Source organism: Humulus lupulus, chromosome 2, assembly GCF_963169125.1.
Source record: "Humulus lupulus chromosome 2, drHumLupu1.1, whole genome shotgun sequence".
Classification (NCBI taxonomy): Eukaryota; Viridiplantae; Streptophyta; class Magnoliopsida; order Rosales; family Cannabaceae; genus Humulus; species Humulus lupulus.
In genome coordinates, this window is record NC_084794.1 from 223,219,464 (window position 1) to 223,239,364 (window position 19,901).

Here is a 19,901-nt window from a genome sequence, read left to right on the forward strand (position 1 = left end):
AAACCAGGTCCCCTTCATGTGTCCGGACCCAATGAGAAATCAGAAGTCCAAGAGGGATTCCAACAAATATTGCCGATTTCACAGAGACATCGGGCATACTACTGATGAATGTCGACAGCTGAAAGATGAGATGGAAGGATTAATATCGAGGGGTTACTTTAGACAATATGTCAAGAACCAGAGTACTAGTCAAGCGATCGCGAGCCAGAGAGCAGCCGCGCCGCAGCCCACACAAAACAATAATTCCCGAGCTAGGGAAGAGGATAGGCCCCCGCCGATAGATGGAGAAGACGTGATAACCATCTCGAGAGGGCCTCATCCCGCGGGCGTGGGCAGAAATGCCCAAAAGAGATACGTTAACGAGCTGAAGATTGGGGATGGGTCTCCCTATGAACCCGAACCTAGAGCTCCAAAAAGTCAAAGGGTTGAATCTCAACCAATAACCTTCACTGAGGAAGACGCGTCCCATGTTCAGTTTCCTCACCATGATCCGCTGGTCATCACTCTCCAGCTGGCAAATAAAAGGGTCCACCGAGTTCTCATAGACAATGGGAGCTCAGTTAACATTCTCTATAAAGCAACCCTTGAAAAGATGGGACTCTCCCTTCGCGACCTGAAAGCATGTACGACTACACTATACGACTTTTCAGGAGAAGGAACCACCTGCATGGGGTCCATCGAACTCCCCGTGACCTTGGGAGACTACCCAGTCTCAACAACCAAGATGATGGAGTTCATGGTAGTAGACTTGCCTTCGGCCTACAACGTGCTGCTCGGAAGACCCACCCTGGTTGGGCTGGGGGCAGTCTCGTCCGTGAGGCATCTGGCCGTTAAGTTCCCGACCCCTAGTGGCATTGGAACGTTGAAGGGAGATAAGTTAGCTGGAAGGGAATGCTACAGCATTTCCTTAAGAGGAAAGAAACAGACGAGCGCACAAGCACTCGTCATTGTTCAGAATAAAGATGGGACGGTCTTAGAGATTGATGAAGAAATTGATCCAAGGGTTGAGGAGAAAGCTGACCTCGAACCCTTAGAAGAGCTATAAGAGATTCAACTCGAAGAGTTAGATCCCTCGAAAAAGGTAAAGGTTGGAAAACACCTCCAGGAAGAGACAAAATAGCAACTAATTTTCTTTTTAAAGAAAAACCAGGATGTCTTCGCATGGTCACATTCAGACATGGTAGGGATAAGTTCAAATATAGAAAGCCACGCACTAAATATAGACAAAAGCTTCCTTCCGAAGCAACAAAAGCGAAGACAGCTGGATGATGACAGAAAGAAGGCACTGAAGGAGGAGGTCGACAGGTTAAAAGCAAACCGATTCATTAGGGATGCTTTTTACCCTGACTGGGTAGCCAATCCGGTGTTGGTCCCAAAACCTAATGGGATGTGGCGAACCTGTATTGACTATTCAGACCTCAACAAAGCTTGCCCGAAGGACTGTTTTCCATTACCGAGGATTGACCAGCTCGTGGATGCAACAGCGGGGCATGGACTAATGTAGTTCATGGATGCCTATTCTGGATATAACCAGATTCCCATGCATGCCCCCGACCAGGAACATACGAGCTTCATAACGGATAAGGGGCTATACTGCTATAATGTCATGCCATTCGGGCTCAAAAATGCTGGGGCCACATACCAGCGGCTCGTAAATATGATGTTTTCAGAACAAATAGGGAACAACATGGAAGTTTATGTTGACGACGTGCTTGTTAAGTCTCAACTTAACAATAACCATGTTGATGACCTCGAAGAATGCTTTGGCGTGCTCCGGAAGTATAACATGAAACTAAATCCTCATAAGTGCACCTTCGGCGTATCTTCAGGAAAATTCCTGGGCTTTATCGTGAACGCTCATGGAATAGAGGCCAACCTTGACAAGATCCAGGCTCTGATTGACATGCCCTCACCTCGAAGACACAAGGATGTCCAAAGTTTGACCGGCAGGATGGCGGCCCTAAGTAGATTCATATCAAAATCTACAGACCGTTGCCTTCCATTTTTCAACCTTTTGAGGGGAGGCAAGAAATTTGAATGGACGGAGGAGTGCAAGCTGGCCTTCCAGGAGCTTAAAAAGCACCTCACAGAACCCCCCATCTTATCAAAACCCGTTACGGGAGAAGTACTGTACCTATACCTTTCCACCACCCAACATGCAATAAGTTCAGTGCTCGTGCGAGAAGAAGAAAAGGTACAAAGACCCGTCTATTACATCAGCAAAAGGTTATTGGAGGCAGAGTCGAGATACCCCTTGATGGAAAAGCTGGCTCTCAGCTTAATTCATTCATCTCGTAAACTTCGACCCTACTTTCAGGCACACCCCATCCATGTGCTGATCGATCAACCACTTAGGCAAGTCCTGTCTAAACCGGAGGCTTCAAGTCGACTTCTTAAATGGACAGTTGAACTCGGACAATTCGAGATCACTTACCACCTGAGGACGACCATTAGGGCACAGGCATTGGCAGACTTTATAGTGGAGTGTACTGGCATGACCAACGACGAAGTTATAACCCTGGCCCACGAGCTGTGGAAACTTTACTTCGATGGTTCATCTAATGAGAATGGATCGGGGGCAGGGGTCATTTTGATTACCCTCGCAGGGAGCAGATTTCATTTCGCCTTAAGATTCAGCTTCAAAGCATCGAATAACGAGGCCGAATACGAGGCTTTACTGGCGGGACTTCGTATAGCCAAAGAGCTCAAAGCTAAAGCAATACATTGCTACAGCAACTCCCAGCTTGTGGTTAATCAAATCTTGGGAGAATACCAGGCTCGTGGCACGAAAATGGCAGCTTATTTAGAGAAGGAAAAATCCTTATTGGAACATTTCGAGTTTTATGCAATCGAATAGGTTCCCCGAGAGAAGAACTCAAATGCAGATGCCTTAGCTTCGCTCGCTACTTCCACCGAGAATGATGAGCTAAATGTTGTGCCCATAGAACACCTCTCGACATCTAGCATTAACGAGCCGGAGGAGGAAGATGTGTGTATGATTGAGTCCGAGCCTACCTGGATGACCCCGATAGTTGAATATCTCGAGACCGGAGTCCTTCCAAAAGATCGGAACCAGGCTCGAAAGTTAATGTATCAACTTCCTTGTTACACCATTTTTGATGGAAAGCTGTATAGATGGGGGTATTCCATGCCATTGCTACGATGCGTAACTCCACCCGAAGCCAAGAAAATCATCGAAGAAATTCATGAAGGGTTCTGTGGAGACCATACCGGGGGGCATAGCCTGTCCAAGAAAATCATACACCAAGGATATTTCTGGCCTACCATTAAATTAGATTCTTTCGAGTACGTAAAGAAATGCGGCAAATGCTAGAGATTCGCCACGATTCCTCGAGCTCCACCATCTGAGCTGACCATATTGACTTCCCCATGGCCATTCGCGGTATGGGGAATCGACCTCATAGGCTCTCTCCCAACTGGCAAGGGCGGTGTGAAATGTGCTGTAGTCGCCGTGGATTACTTCACAAAGTGGACGGAGGCTGAACCGTTGGCAACAATAACTTCCAAAAAGGTCCTTGACTTCATGGTAAAAAACATCGTATGCCGATATGGGATGCCGAGGAAAATTGTATCCGACAATGGAACCCAGTTCGATAGCGAATTGTTTACCAACTTTTGTGAGAATAATGGAATAATAAAGAGTTTTTCGTCAGTGGCTCATCCTCAGGCGAATGGCCAGGTTGAAGCTGTAAACAAAACTCTCAAGAGTTCACTAAAGAAAAAGTTGGAGGAAGCAAAGGGATGATGGCCCGAAGAATTTCCCCAAGTCCTATGGGGATATAGGACTACGACTCGAACATCAACGGGACATACCCCATTCTCGGTAGCATACGGTTGCGAGGCTATGCTGCCTATCGAGGTCAAAATCCCAACAATAAGAACTCACATTTATGACCAAAGCTCGAATCACACTCAGCTCGAAGAAACCTTAGAATTGATTGAAGAAAGAAGAAACGAAGCTCAGTTGAGGAACGCTGCCTACCAACAACGAGCTACCAGGTACTTCAACAAGAGGGTTCGAGATCAAAAGTTCGATGTGGGAGATCTGGTGTTGAGATGCGTATTTTTGGCAACACGAGATCCAGCAGCTGGTGTGCTCGGGCCAAATTGGGAAGGACCATACCAGATAGAATCAGTCATCCAACCCAGTGTTTACAAGCTAGCGAGATTGGATGGGAGCCTGGTACCGCGAGCATGGAATGGCGAACACCTAAGACCTTACTACCAATAGTATAGGAAGGATGTTGCTTGTAACCATGATTGTTTATTAGTACTATTTTGTTTACTTTTGAATTCCATCAAATAAAGATCTATTTCATTCAATATGTTATATTTCTCTTTATTTTTGCAATCTCTCTTAATTTAATAACCTATGGTCACTCTCATAGGATATTAAGGGGGCATCATTGGTATATATACCATTAGCTTGAAAAATAAAATAACATACACGAAATGCATGCAAGCATTTGGAGATAACCAAATGCGCCAGTTGGGACGGTTTGGATATAACCAAGCTGTTAAAAATGTACAAGTGTTTGGATGTAACCAAATGCGCGAGCTAGGATAATTTGGATATAACTAAATTATTAAAAACATACAAGTGAATGGATTACAAACCAATCACAACCTTAAAGGGTTTGGAACAAACCAGCTAGAACTAATCGACGATAAGTTGGAACCTAAACCTAATTCGAGATAAGTCGAGATCGAGGCTAGAATATCTTATGGAAAAATAGTTTCGAACTCATAACCTCGGAGAAATAACCGAGGACGAGAAAAAGTAACTAAGCAATAAGATATAACTAAACCATTTGCATTACACACCATACAAGTACTTTTGGGTTCATGGTTAAAGTAATATCCGACCTTGATAAATAACGAGATCAGAAGTGGATAATTTGAGCAAACGGTGCATGAATGCATTGAGTCTCGAGCCTAAATCCAAACTATGTTTGTACAAATAAATAAACATATACGATTTTTTAATATAAAATGTGCAAAATATTTCAAACCAAGAAATGTAAAGCATATGTATTAAAATAAAAAGAAATTGTATCGGCCCCATTGGCATAAATTAAGGCAATTACAAAAATAAGGGGACGCAGCCCCGAAGTGAGGTTCAGGAAGGAGTAGTTCCCTTGGCCTTCTCAGCATCAACGGCACTAGACCCCCCATGACGAATAGCATGACTATCCTTCTAAGCAGCCTTCCGAGCAACCTCGTTCGCCTCTAGTCGGGCATTCCACCGCTCTACATACTTCACCTCAAGGGGACCTAGGAAGCTGGTGTCGAGGTCGGCATTGTCGAACCAGATTTTGTACATGGCTTGGTCGACCGCCTTTTCTTTCTTCTCTTTGAACTCGTCAAGGAGGCGGGCCTTCTTGCTTTCCATGATCTCGAAGGTGGCAGCTTTCTCCTCCTCGAGCTTCGTATTAGCCCTCTTCAACTCCACAAGACGAATCTTCGCCTGTTCAAGCTCGACCTTCACTTTCTCCAGCTCTGCAAGACGAGTCTTCCCCTGATCAAGCTCGGCCTTCACCTTCTCAAGCTCAGCCTTCGAGTCTTTGAGTTCATCAGCCATTTTAAGCTGCAGATCCCTCGACTCTTGGGCCAAACACATGCTCGTATGCACCTCGTTGGTTAGCTTATAATTAAGCTGTGCTGAAACGACAAGAGCCTGAAACACAAAGGATGAATTAGAGCACAAACCAAGACATAAGCAATTAAAGGAGAGTTGCGAAAATTACCGCGGCAGTAAGTTCAATACTCTTATCATAAAGAGTATTGTAGTCTGGGGCCTTGTGCACAAGATCCCAGTGGTCAGCGCCGAACCCTGAAAAACTCTGACCCACTCGAGAAAGGACGTCCGAGCTGAGTACAGCTCCTTGGGTCCCAGCAGTGCCATCAAGCATGAACTCTTCAACATGAGGTCGGGCCGACGGCAGGGTGACCTTGGAAACTGAGGGTTTCTTCGGAGGTTGGCCGATTATTAGCTGAGTTGCGGCTGGAGGAAGCGTAGTAGGTGCGGTTGAAACTAATGTATCAACCTGGGCATTTGGCTCCTCGGCTGTACTCACAGCAGTTTGAGCCGTTGGGGTCCTCTCATTGCGCCTGGGGATTTTGGATGGCTGATCGGATCTCCGCAGGCCTCTTGGGCGTTTAATCTTTTGAGCTCCAGCTCCCTCATCACTGAAAAGCACATCATCAAGGTCGGGATCCATAGCACCTGCACAGTTCCAATCGAAGTTAAACATAATGTTAACAAAACCTGGAAGATAAAAAAAAAAAACCAAGTAGAGAAGGACCTAACTGGAACTTTCCCCCGAGATTGAGCTCGGGGACCATGAAATTCCCCCATCTTCAGAAGAGGTGGGGGGAGTACCTTCCCTATAGGTGGACGTCAACCTCGAGAGGTCCCTATAGTCATTGGTCCCATATTGGACGGCTATCCCGTCCCACACCTCGTTCAGACTGTACATAGTGTCGTACTTCCCGAGCCAACTATTAAACCTATGAACCCGGTCATCTACCCAAGTCCATATATAGAAGTGGTCCCTATCATTCGAGCATAATACTAACCTATCGGGTTTGTGTTTTAATAGGGTGGGGGACCACATTTTCGAGCTAAGGATGACTGTACCTTGATCATTCGAGTCCGAGCTCGAAGCTTCGTCGTTGGCCTTGTTCCCCGAATGCGGGCTCCGTCGGCAAACCGGAGGCGGGGGGCCTCACCTCTCTCCTTGGAGGGAGGATGCCTGTTGGCAAAGGCACGAGCTCCCAGAGGTCGTACTTTTTGTTGGACCAATCCGAGGTGGACTGGCCATCTCCCAAAAGCTCGCAAGCTCGGAGTATACTCTCATGCAAAAGATATGAGAGAGACCTCCTGCCATAAGGGAGTTGCAGCAGAGCCTCTCTATGCTCCTTCATTACGTCATTGGGAGTAGGACGGTGAAATTTGGCTGGAAAACAAAACACATTTCAACTAAGTACAACCTACAGACAAAAGTCCGAGCACAGAGATAAAAAAAGGTTGGGGTACTTACGAATCCGTCTGAATGAGTAATATCGAAACGGGGACAGGCCATCTGTCCAGAAGAAGGCCTTCTTAAAGTCAGGTGGATGGTTAGGGAGGTCCTCGAACACCTTTTTCTCTTTGGGGTAGCTCGAGAGATAGTAGAAGCCGTCTCCTCCTCGTGCTCAGGAGGGATTGCTTTTCAGACAGAAGAGATACAAAATCTCCTTTGGTGAAGGTCCTTTCCACTCCAACTCGTGGTATAACGACCTCAGGGCAGACAGAACCCTGTAAGAATTAGTGTTGAGCTGGAACGGAACCAACCCAACAAAGTCCGTGAAGTTCTTGAAGAAAGACTTCAAAGGCAGTAGCGCTCCTGCCTTTATATGCTCCTGACTCCAAGCCGCATACCTCAGCTTGTTGTCAGGGTTTCCATTCCCTAGAGCATAGCAGCTTCGTTCGCTGGAGGTTGGAGCTCGACACCTTAAGGAGCTTGAAAACCTGAGACCGTGGAAGGCCAGGATATCAATTACCTGGTTTATCGAGGTAACCGAGCTCCAGTAGTGCTCAGCCTCAAAAAATTCCCTCCTCGGTTGTGAGGTAGAAGGCTCCCCTATTAGTGAGAATTGGAGCTCTCCCGGACTGTACGCAACGGTCACTTTTAACCTAAGGTCAAGGGGGATCGACCTGGGTCCTGAATTAGATTCTGGATAAAGAGCCTCTCGAAGGGTTCTCCTCTTCTTTTCTATGACCTCAACGATTTGGCGGCGATAGTAAGCTCGGGTCTCCTCCTGTTCGTGCGCAAGATCGTATTCGCGAACCAGACGTTGATTCCGAGCAAACAGCGACTCTGGGCTCGGGGTTTTTGGCGAGTAAGGAATTGCCAGCAACGACCCCCACCGTCTTTCCAGATTCTGTGACATCTGGCGAGAAAGAAAAAATGGTGAGGGCCATGCATGCAAGGGTTCAAGAATAGCGAGCTTGACAGGACAAGCTCGGAGAATGCTTGGGTACGAAACAAGCTCGATACTAAAAACCCGATTAAAGAGTCGGAACGTGTATTCTACGAGAAAAAGGAGGAGAGTGGATAAATTTTTTGAAAATCCCGAAATATCAGGGAAAAAGGGTGACGGTTATTCAGAAATGGCAATCTTGGGTATCATGCGTTCTTTAAAACCAAGATTTTGTACCCAATATTCTTGATGTGCAAGACATGTCTTTTAAATTTTGAAAACCCAGAAAAAAGAGACCTTGTTCTACACCAAAACTGGATTTAGAACCAGTGATTTAACCGAGCATGGAGACTTAAACTTGAAAGCCTATCGGTCAGAACTTCCTAGCGTATCATTCTAAGAAAATAAACTAGTGCATTCTCAGAAATAAAAGAACAACGCAGAAAGAAACCAGCATAAAAGAAAACAAAAAGATAATCAGATACTTACACAATGATGACGATTGCAAAGAAATCGTTGATTGAAGGAGAGGCTGCAGGTATGACCTTATGGTCTCGAGCAAACTGGTGGTCCTTTGTTTCTTCGGCTGGGAGAACATGCACAAGCAAAAAGTTCTCTGGGATGGCTTCTAGTTCTGCCTCTTTTCTTTTTTCTTCTGGTGAGTGTAAAATAAGAGGAAGACGATGACTGGGGTCTTATATATAGATGGTAAAAAAGGATTAATCTGAGTCATTGGCCAGAATCCTCATAAAATCCAACGGTCAGGGATTGATGACATGATAGTACCGAAAAGGTGGCAGGCGAACGATCCTGGGCGGATTTCCAAGGTACTCGAGTACCTTGAATAAGCAATACCCAACTGACACGTGTCCATTTTCAAGTGTGTGACGGCGCGGTTCCCGAAGAAAGTAGTTCAAAAGTTTCCTTCTCATAGGATTCGAACAAATACTTTTGAGGGGGCAAAATGTTACACCCAAATTTCGAGCCTTAAGAATTGTGATCTCGAAAGCTGGATTCGTTAGGGATGGACTCGTAATGTCTGGAACACGTGTCCATGACCTAGGCACCAAGCCTAGGAAGCAAGGGTGACTTCGAAGATGATAGCCTCGAAATCCTCACGAGCTCGAAAGGCAGATATCGAAGTACGTCTATCCTCGGATGACCTCGGATCAGGGGTTCTGAACCTGACATAAGTATGAGCTCGAAACCACATAATCTCGGGAAAATGCTATAGCTCGAAAGTCATTAAGAGACCTAGGTGAACGTGGTATTGACAATATAAGCTGATAACTTTGAATATCTTGGTGAATTATCTAAGAGAGACGCGGTCTGCATTCATTGCTGTAAATCCCCTATAATCAGGGGATACTTATTATTCAGTTATACGCCCCCTGATCTTCAGGAGACGTTTCCTTGTATATAGGATTACAGGCCTTAAATGCCATTAAATTTATTCAAAGATATAGAGTAACTTCCCGAAATGTGTGGGATAGTATTCTGAGAACCTCCTCTATAAATAGAGAGGTCATGCACCATTCTAGAGGACCCCGAAATTTTGTGATCTTGAGAGAAAACTCTGGAGAATTTATTCTTGAAGAATTTCTAGAGATCATCTTATGTTTTAATAACAAAGACTCGTGGACTAGGCAGAGTTAACTGCTGAACCACGTAAAAAATCTCATTTGTGTTATCATATTTTTCTTGGCCATAACCAATCATTGTTTTCGTGCTCTTATTTCACTTTTGACGAAAAACGGCGTCAATAATAAATTATACATAATTTAATTTTTATAAAGAATTTTGAATCTTTTGAATAAATACATGGTCCAAATGTTAATTTTTAAAAATAAAGGGTCAAAACGGGTAGTTGGCCAAAATACAATGTTCAAATAATCGATCTATCAATTCCTATATTTAACCTTTTGACAAAACACGAGGTCTAAAAGCTATTTTTTTTAAAATAAAGAGTTCAAACGGGTAATCGGCCAAAATAAGTTTTACGCAAAACATAAATTTCCTTATAAATAATTTAGACTTTTTATATATATAAAAAAATAACGCAAAGCGTATAATAATGATAATAATAATAAAAATAAATAAAACCACACGTATAACAAGCTTTTTGAACTTTGTTTTTGGCACTTGAATTTTTCAGAATTTTTCTAAAACCTGCAAAAGGTTTGCTATACAATGAACACCATTATGAAGAAAAAAAATTATAATCAAGACGCCCTCACATGTCCGTATAAAGAGCATGTTGTACGAGTGGGGTAAAAATGAATCCCTACCCTACAATCTCCCAAAAAATATTTTAATATATGTATATTTTTTATTAATTACAAAAGACTGCGCGAAGCGTGGTTATGTTTTCTAGTATACTATATAAATGAGGGTGATGGACCCAAAACAGGTATGTTTTAAATATTTATAAATCGCAAGCGCACGAATCGTTCATATAGAATAGTGATCGTGTAAGCAAGGATGTCAAACCCAAATGAGTTGTCTAAAATAAAAAAGAAAACTATTTTAAATAAAAATTAATAAATTCTAACCTAGCTCCAAAGATTGATGAGATTTTTGTATCAAGAAAATAAAATAAAAGATAATAATAAAGATATTGAAGACAATATATACTTAAATTAATAATTGTAAACAAGATGGTAGAATAAGATTATTAAGGTATTAGAATCCACAAAATATAAGTTCAATAATATTTATAAGTACATTGATTTCCAAGTTTTAGTAATAGTGGAAATTAATCAAACCATCACTTATTCAAATTAGATATTCTATCTAAGCACAAGTTTTTATAAAAATATAGGATTTATCTTCACTTTTAAAATTATAATGTCAAAGTATTTAATGTGAATCAACCTAATGAAACAACAAAAAATCAAATATCATTATTTATAAGGCAAAACATAATATTTTTGTTCTAAGCATTTGATGTGCACAATTTAATGGCATACCTTAATCAAAGAATATTATGATTTTGCACTAATGAAGAACAAAGTGTAAATATGTGCTAATAATAAAAAATACATGATATTTAAGATGAAAGAAGATATTTGAAAATGAAAAATTCATAAACTTTGTTGCACAAATGGGAAATCAACCTACAAAATAAATACTATTTAGTTACATATTGTGTCATCATCACTTTAATAATTTTAAAATGATTAGAAACACATAACTAGAATAGAAATTACAAACCAAAAAATTACAAACATAAATAGGAAAATTTGGAGGAAAAACCCCCAAATTGTTCCTCTAAAAATACATAGAAAATTAACCAAAAAGAAGAAGAAGATGAAGAGAATAGAGAGGTTTGAAAGTGTAGAAATTTTGGGGTATGACCTCTCCCAAAATAAGCACTCCACTCCCTTATTTATAGCAAAAAAAATGTATTAAAATAATCAATTTAAATTAATTAAATTGATTAAATTAATTGAATTAATAATAATATGACAAATAGGGGTAAATTGTAGGGTGTAATGATGATTTTTGGGTAAAATGTGTAGCAAGTTTGGGTAAAAAATTGGTATTTTAGGGACAAAGGGACAAGGGGACAAAATGTATTTGTTGGGCTCAAAAAATGGTGGCTTTGGTGCTGTGGAAGGGTGCTGGCGTTGGCATGGGCGTAGGGCCAAAGGCTGCTGGCTGGAGTGTGAGGCAAACGGACCAGGTGGCGTGGGGTTTGGCCGGAGGCGTGTTGGGCTGCTGCTGGTGGGTCTTCGGTGCTGGCAGATGGCCCAAAGGCTGAAGGATGCTGGGAGGCACGGGACCAAAGGCTGGGAAGCTGGCTGGCCCAGGCGGGCTGGGAAGGTGATGGGCAGCTGGACCGAGTGGAGGCAAACGGGCTTGGCTGGTGGGAGCTGAAGGAAGGGGCGTGGGCCTGGCTGGGAGCAGGTCTTCCTTTGTTTTACTTTCCTTTTATTTCTTTTCAAATCTACCATTTTTTCTTTCATTTTTCTTGCTTTCAAGAGCTAAAAAAATACCACATAATTCCTACAAAATAAATATAAATTAAGTCATAATACAATATTTTCAATTATAAAATAAATCATATTAATTCTTTGAAAATATTAATTAAAAACTTAATTTAATTTAACATTTAGTTTCAATAAAACACACATTTTTTGACCTCAAACTAAACAACATTAATTCAAATAATTAACTACAACATTTTACAACAAAATAACTGTAAAAACACACAAAAGTATATAAAATCATGATAAGACTAATAAATTCAAAATTACTTAAAAAATCAAAGACTAAGCAACAATTAGCATAAAAAATGTGGTAAAATAACTCTATTTTGTAGAGTTATTAGAGAGCTTCAAGGAGATGATGTGGTACTCTAAAATTGCTCTAAAACACTATTTATTTTCTCCTTCAATCTAATTTTTTTATTCATTTTATAGATTATAATAATATAGTAATTTAAAAAATGCAAGTATTTACATATTTTAAAATTTAAATAATATATTTATAATATATTATTATTTACTCTATCTATTTTACACATTTAAAAAACTAAAATTCTCCAAAGTACTTTAGCTATTTCCTTTAATCTATTTTTTTATTCATTTTATAGATTATAATAATATAGTAATTTTAAAAAAATTTAAGTAGTTACATATTTTTAAATTTAAATAAGATATTTACAAGCTATTATTATTTACCCTATCTATTTTACCCGTTTATAAAAATAAAATTGCTCCAAAACTCTCAATTTATTTTCTCCTTTAATTTATTTTATAGATTATAATTATGTAGTAATTTAAAAAAAAATGTATCATACACATTTTAAAAAATATGTAGTTACATGTGTTTTAAATTTAAATAAGATATGTACAAGATATTATTATTTACTCTATCTATTTTACACGTTTAAAAAAAGTAGTAATAATAAAAAAAATGTAACTACTAACTACGCCTATATATAAATTAATACATTAAAAAATATATTTTATAAATTAATATAGTAATGTATTTTACGTAATATTGTTTTATTTTAGATATATGTGTTTTAAAAAATGTAGTTTAAAAATAGTATCTATTTATAGATAAAAAAAACGTAAAGAGCTATTAACTAATACTTAAATATCTAGCTTTTTCTTTTTAAAAAAAAGGTGAAAATTTTCAAATTCTAAACTAAAATATCTTAACAATTAAAAATATCAATATATGTACACATCAATACGTATACATGTAATATTAATTTGATTAAAAATGTATTTAAAGAGCTATTAAAATGTAAACAATTTAAAATTCAAAACCAAAATATCTTAACAATTAAAAATATCAATATATATACACATAATATTAATTTGATTAAGAATTTATTTAGCTTCATGGCTTGGCTCTCAATTACTCAAGTGAGTAATAATCAATAATTCAAGTTTCAAGGTATTTGTTGACGCCGTTTTTCGTCAACTTAGAGAAGAAGAGCAATTAGACAAAATACACCAGAGGACACAAATAATTAGACACGATTTTTTACGTGGTTCAGCAATTAAAATCTGCCTAGTCCACGAGTCTGTGTTATTAACTTCTTGGAATTCTCTGATAACTTTCTGGAAGTAATTGTACGGAGGTTTTCCAATATGAATCTCTTGGTTCCTACAAATGAATTATGCCACTCTATTTATATAGGGGTTTTCTGAATCTCTTCCCACAGATTTCGGGAACTTATTCTACAAATAAAATAAAATAATACCATTAAATGCATACAGTTATAATGTACACGGTAATATCCCATGATATTTGGGATTTAATAACAAATTACACCATATCCCTTAAACATAGGGATTTTACAACAATAAACACATTCACACCCAGCTGACGAGCTTGCTAGATTCACGTGCCTTCGAGATCGTTTGCCTATTGTGAGCTCGTCATCTTGGTTCACTTATGCTCCCAAAAAGTAATTATTGACGAAACCATCCTCTTCGAACTTACACCTCTCAAGCTCGAATCGTCTTGTTTGAGGGCAGGAAATAAATCAAGAAGTTTAGACAAGAGTTGAACCATTGTTACTATGAGTTGCGAGCCTAACTTATAACCTCGGAGCACCTCCGAGACTGCGTAGTTTCCGAGCTCACCAATCCGAGGTTGTCCTTACTGCTTTAGCGAAAATGTCTCTCTGACTTGTGAGTCACATGACGACTGTGCTAATCTCGAGCTTACGCCTTACAACCCTGATTTTCGAGATCGAAAATTCCATTCTCGAAATCTGGGTGTAACAGTATTCAATCTCTTTATATATATGAATATATGTGTATATATACAAAATGTATATCTAAAATTGTTAGTTTGTGTATATCTTATTAGTATCATTTCCAAGTGTACCAGTATTTCCTTAAGTTTTTGTATATCATAATTTATTTAGCTTTATGGCTTGGCTCTCAAAAGAATAGTAATCAATAATTCCAGTTTCAAGGTAAAAAATCTATATATATATATACATACATGAATATATGTGTATAGAGATTGTATATCTAAAACTGTTGGTTTGTGTATATCCTATGAGTATCATTTTTAAGTGTGCCAGCATTTCCTTAAGTTTTTCGTGTATCATGACTTTCAATGTATACCATGCATATTTCCACATACACATGAATATCAAACTAAGTTGACACTGCAATATATCTCAAAAAGTATTTTCAAGTAAGTTTTGTGGAGCTGGAAAATGTAGAGAGAACTCACCGATGGAGAACTCACCGATTGTGCAATATATGTATATTTATTTATAATTGATTTATAGATTTCAGTATTTTTCTTACGTTTTTTGAAAGAGAAGAAATTGAACGTGAATCATGATGTTATAATATTGTTTACTATATGTACTAAGAAAAATTTATTTGTATCTTCGAATTTAATTAGCTAACTAAGTATTGGTATTAGTATTGTTTGAATTTTGGTTCTCTATATATCTATTTTCTTATTACAATATAATTATATTTTTTATTCAAAAGTAAATAGTTGTACAAAATATTATAATTATATTATCAATTATCAATATTAATAATTCTATTTTTCTCTCATTTGATATTTTCTCAAGCTTGTAACAAAACGATATTACTAATGAAATTGTTTTGATTTGTGATTTGTTTTCACTATAGTAAATAAATGTTTTCTAGATTATAATTTAGTGGACATTACAGCAGCAATAAAAGATGTGAGGTTGTTGTGGCACTCTAAAATTGCTCCAAAGCACCCTTTCTATTTTCTTCTTTTTTCACATTTTTTAATTTGAATTCAAATTTGATTAGATATTTAATTACAAAAACTCTTTAATTAAATTATAAATATAAATAACTGTTAACTTTTCTCATTTTTTATTTTACTTTTTTAATTTATGACTATTAATTAATTAAGGAAAAAACTCTATATATTTTCTCTTTTTATTTTAATAATAATAATAATAATAATAATAATAATAATAATAATAATAATAATAATAATGATAGATGCCAATTAAAAATATCCATATATAATAATAAATAAATAAGCTATCTTTCTATTTGTATTTTTAACCTTTTGACAAAACACAATGCTAAATACATTCTATATTACACTCTCTCTTATACTCTTTTAAATCAATGAATGACACGTGGATTCCACTAATGATTTGAAAAAAATATTAAAATATAAAAAATTGAATAATATCTACATGTCATGCATGGATGAAGAAACGTGTAAAAGAAAGTGCAATAGAGAGTTTCCTTAGCACTCTAAAAAAATAATAAAGGATCCAAACGGGTAACCAATATTTTGACAAAACACAAGGTCCACAAGCTAATTTAAAAAAATAAAGGGTTCAAACAGGTAATCGGCTAAAATAAAAAGTTCAAATGGTGTGAACCCTTATAGAAAACATAAATTATATAGATAATTATATGTATATTTATATAATTTACTTTTTATAAAGAATTTTTAACACTTTGAATAAATACATGGTGCAAAGGTTAATTTTTAAAAAGAGTAAATGACATCCAAAATACTCAATGTTTTCAAAATGTTGCATTTTTATACCCAATCTTTTTTTTTGCGGTAAATATACTCAATGTCTTCAAAATGTTGCACTTTAATACCCAAAATTCTTTTTTTGCGGTAAATATACTCAATGTTTTTAAAATGTTGCATTTTTTTTTACCTATTTTTATTTATTTTGATAAATAATAAGAAAGTGAAGGCAAATATAGGATTTTAATTATTTTTAAAAATTTAAATTATTTTCTCTTTCTTATTCTTTCTCAAAATAACTATTTTAAATTAAAAATTAATAAATATTTTTTAAAATTAAAAAAAATGATTTAAAATAATTAAAAACTTATATATTTTCATCAATTTAAAATATAAGTTTTTTTAACAAAAAAAATAAAGAAAGAATATAAGTTTTAATAATTTTGATTAATTTTACAAATCTTAATTTTTATTAGTTTTAAAATAATTTTAAATTCTAAAAATAACTGAAATCCTATATTTATCCTTCACTTTCTTATTATTTCTCAAAATAATTTTAAAAAATAGGTATAAAAGTGCAACATTTTAAAAACATTAGGTATATTTACCGCAAAAAAAAGTTTAGGTATAAAAATGTAACATTTTGAAGACATTGAGTATATTTACCGCTAAAAAAAAGATTGTGTATAAAAGTGCAATATTTTGAAAATAATGGGTATTTTAGCCGTCATTTACTCTTTTAAAAATAAAGAGTCAAAACTAGTAATCGGCCAAAATATAGTGTTCAAATAATCGATCTATCTATTCCTATTTTTAACCTTTTGACAAAACTTGAGGTCCACAAGTTAATTTTTAAAAATAAAGGTCTCAACGGGTAATCGGCTAAAATACAAGGTTCAAAATGGTGTGAACTCTTACAGAAAACATAAATTATGTATAATTTAATTTTTATAAAGAATTTCGAACCTTTTGAATAAATACATGGTCCAAAGGTTGAATTTTTAAAATAAAGGGTCAAAACAGGTAATCGACCAAAATACAATGTTCAAATAATCGATCTACCAATTCTTATATTTAACTTTTTGACAAAACACGAGGTCTAAAAGTTAATTTTTAAAAATAAAGGGTTCAAATGGGTAATCGATCAAAATAAGTCCTACATAAAACATACATGTTCTTATACATAATTTATACTTTTTATTAAAAAAAAACACGCAAAGTGTATAATAATGATAATAATAATAAAAAAAAAACCACACGTGCAACAAGTTTTTTGAACTTTGTTTTCAGCAATTTAATTTTTCAGAATTTTTAAAAAACCTGCAAGAGGTTTGCTATATAATGAACACCATCATGAAAAAAATTGTGGTCAAGACGCCTTCACGTGCCCATATAAAGAGCATGTTGTACGAGTAAGGTGAAAATGAATCCCTACCCTACAATCTCCCAAAATATATTTTAAAATATGTATAATTTTTAATAATTACAAAAGACTACGCGAAGTGCGGTTATGTTTTCTAGTTATAAATAGAGGTGTTTGCTCTCTATTTTAAAACACACTTTTTCATTAGAAGGAATTACTTGGCATTATTTTAGGAGTGAATTTTAGAAAAAAATTGGAGAGTTTTTATTCTTCAATTCTATTCCTCTTCATCTCTTTCTTTATTTTCTCTATGAATTCTTGTGCTTTTTATTTAATCATGTCTAGCTAAGTTTTTCCAAGGTTAAGGGTGATTTCAAAGCCCTAAATATTATTTCTTGCTATTAATAATTTTCATTGTTATTTTATTCCCAAATGTCACATTGATTATACTAATCTATGATTAATTTTATGATTTTTGATTTAATCTTGTTTAGAGAGCTCTTAAATAGGGTTTTTCTTTAATCTACTATCATCTTGGAATTTCTATTCACCTAATAGTTTAGAATTCTAGGTTTTGAGTGATAGATTGTAATTGAGATTAATGTCAAATTTGGTTTTAATTATGGTGATGAATATGACGTAGGTTAAATAGATCGCATGATTATGAATTTATTGCTTAGACTAAATTAAGAGTGTTTGCTTTAATTAATTATATTGTGAGATTGGGGTAATGACGGTTTCATATTATCTACATTTAGTAATTTCGTAGGGAATAATATTCAATGATATTATTAATTGCTTGAATGATTGTTTAGTGGTGGTGAATGATCTCTTAGCTACTTTAATTATTATATCTTGGGAATATAACCATTTTGTAGCATCCCAGAATTTTACTTAGCTAGATAGTAGTAGTGGTAGCAGTAGTAGTAGTAGTAGTAGCTGTAGAATTTTAGTTTTAGTGGATATTGGTTCAAGCCGGGATTTAGTTAGAAACTCGTAGAAATAGTTATGGATTTTACAAGTTTAACCTATGGTTTAGAAATATTATCTTTATCATAAGGTTTGATTAATGAATATAGTCCTAATAATATTATTTATCATAACCTAATGTTTAGATAGATTAAATAAGGATGTGACACTTGTCACATGTATGATTATTAAGGATTTAAGGATTTTTGATGAATAGTTTAATTAAAAGAAAGATGTAGAAGCTCTAGAAGCTTCCATTATCTGTTAGGATCATGTTTTACTTAGTCAAAATATTTTTAATCAATTTCAAATTATGTTGAAGTGTGCAAAAACGTGTTTGAAATATCAGCGTATGCCGATATATTGCAGCTATAAGGGCCGATATATGGCCTACAATTGATACAGAAAATACGTCGACTTTGCACGAATGAAACCACGGACCCTCGGGATCATGGTAGGGGCGATATATCGCCTACCCTAGGCGATATATCGGCTCCAGTGGCCATATTTGAGTTGTTCGAAAAATTCTGATCTAGAAACAGCCCTCAACAACCTTGACTCGTTCTTGAACGTGTTTGACCGAGTTCTAGGCATCTGTTGAACAGATAATTCAAATTTATTCAATTTTTAATCATTTATTTATTCATTTTAAAAGGAGTTAGTTTCACTCCTTGAAATTTATAAATAGGACCTAGTACTCAGCCATTTTATTCATCATTCAAGCACAGTTCAAAGCCTCCAAGCTGCTAAGTTCATTCTAGAGAGAAACACTAGGGTTTTGGGGTTAAAGCTTTCAAATCTAAAGATTTTATAAACACTTGGGAAGTAAGTATTTGTGTGATTTTGGTGTTCGAGGTATAGATCAAGGTTCTAAGCTATCCAAGGTGTTCAATTCCTTTGAAACATAAGGTTTTCGGTAAGTTCTTATCTCGATGGTTTAGATATTCTCTTCATCTTATTTTCCTTAGGAAACTTATGGTTTCTTTATGTTTGGTTTTAGGAGTTTCAATCCCGCTCTTGTCTCCAATATTCCAGGTTTTGGTAAGGAAAATTAGGTAGTTTAGTATTATGACTTAATTTATGTAGTTTATGATCTAGTTTATGTGTGTATGACCTAACATTTCAGGTACAATAAATGGGTAAGTGTGTCTGGACCTAAGGTGTCCAATGATGTATGACGGACTATGTCCGGTAGGCTCGGTTGCCAACACTTTATGGCGGACCTAAGTGATGTCCAGTGTATGACGGACTATTGTCCGGGGCTTAATTGCCACCCCTGTGTAAACACTTATCTTTTTATTATATCTAACTTGTTATTATGACCCATAGTTACGATTATGATTATGACTTATGACCCATAGTTATGATTATGAGTATGACCGATGACCGATGACCTATGATTTATGATCTATGACTTATGATTTATGGTTATGACTTAGATTATGATTTATGATATGATTTAGGTTATGATATGACCTAGGGTTTATTGTTGTGTGATTAGTATAAATAAGTTTTGGTATGACTCTTGTGTAATTTATGATATGTTTGATTATATGACTAACTCTTGTTTGTATTTTCTTTACTGGGCTTAGAAGCTCACTCCTTATGATGT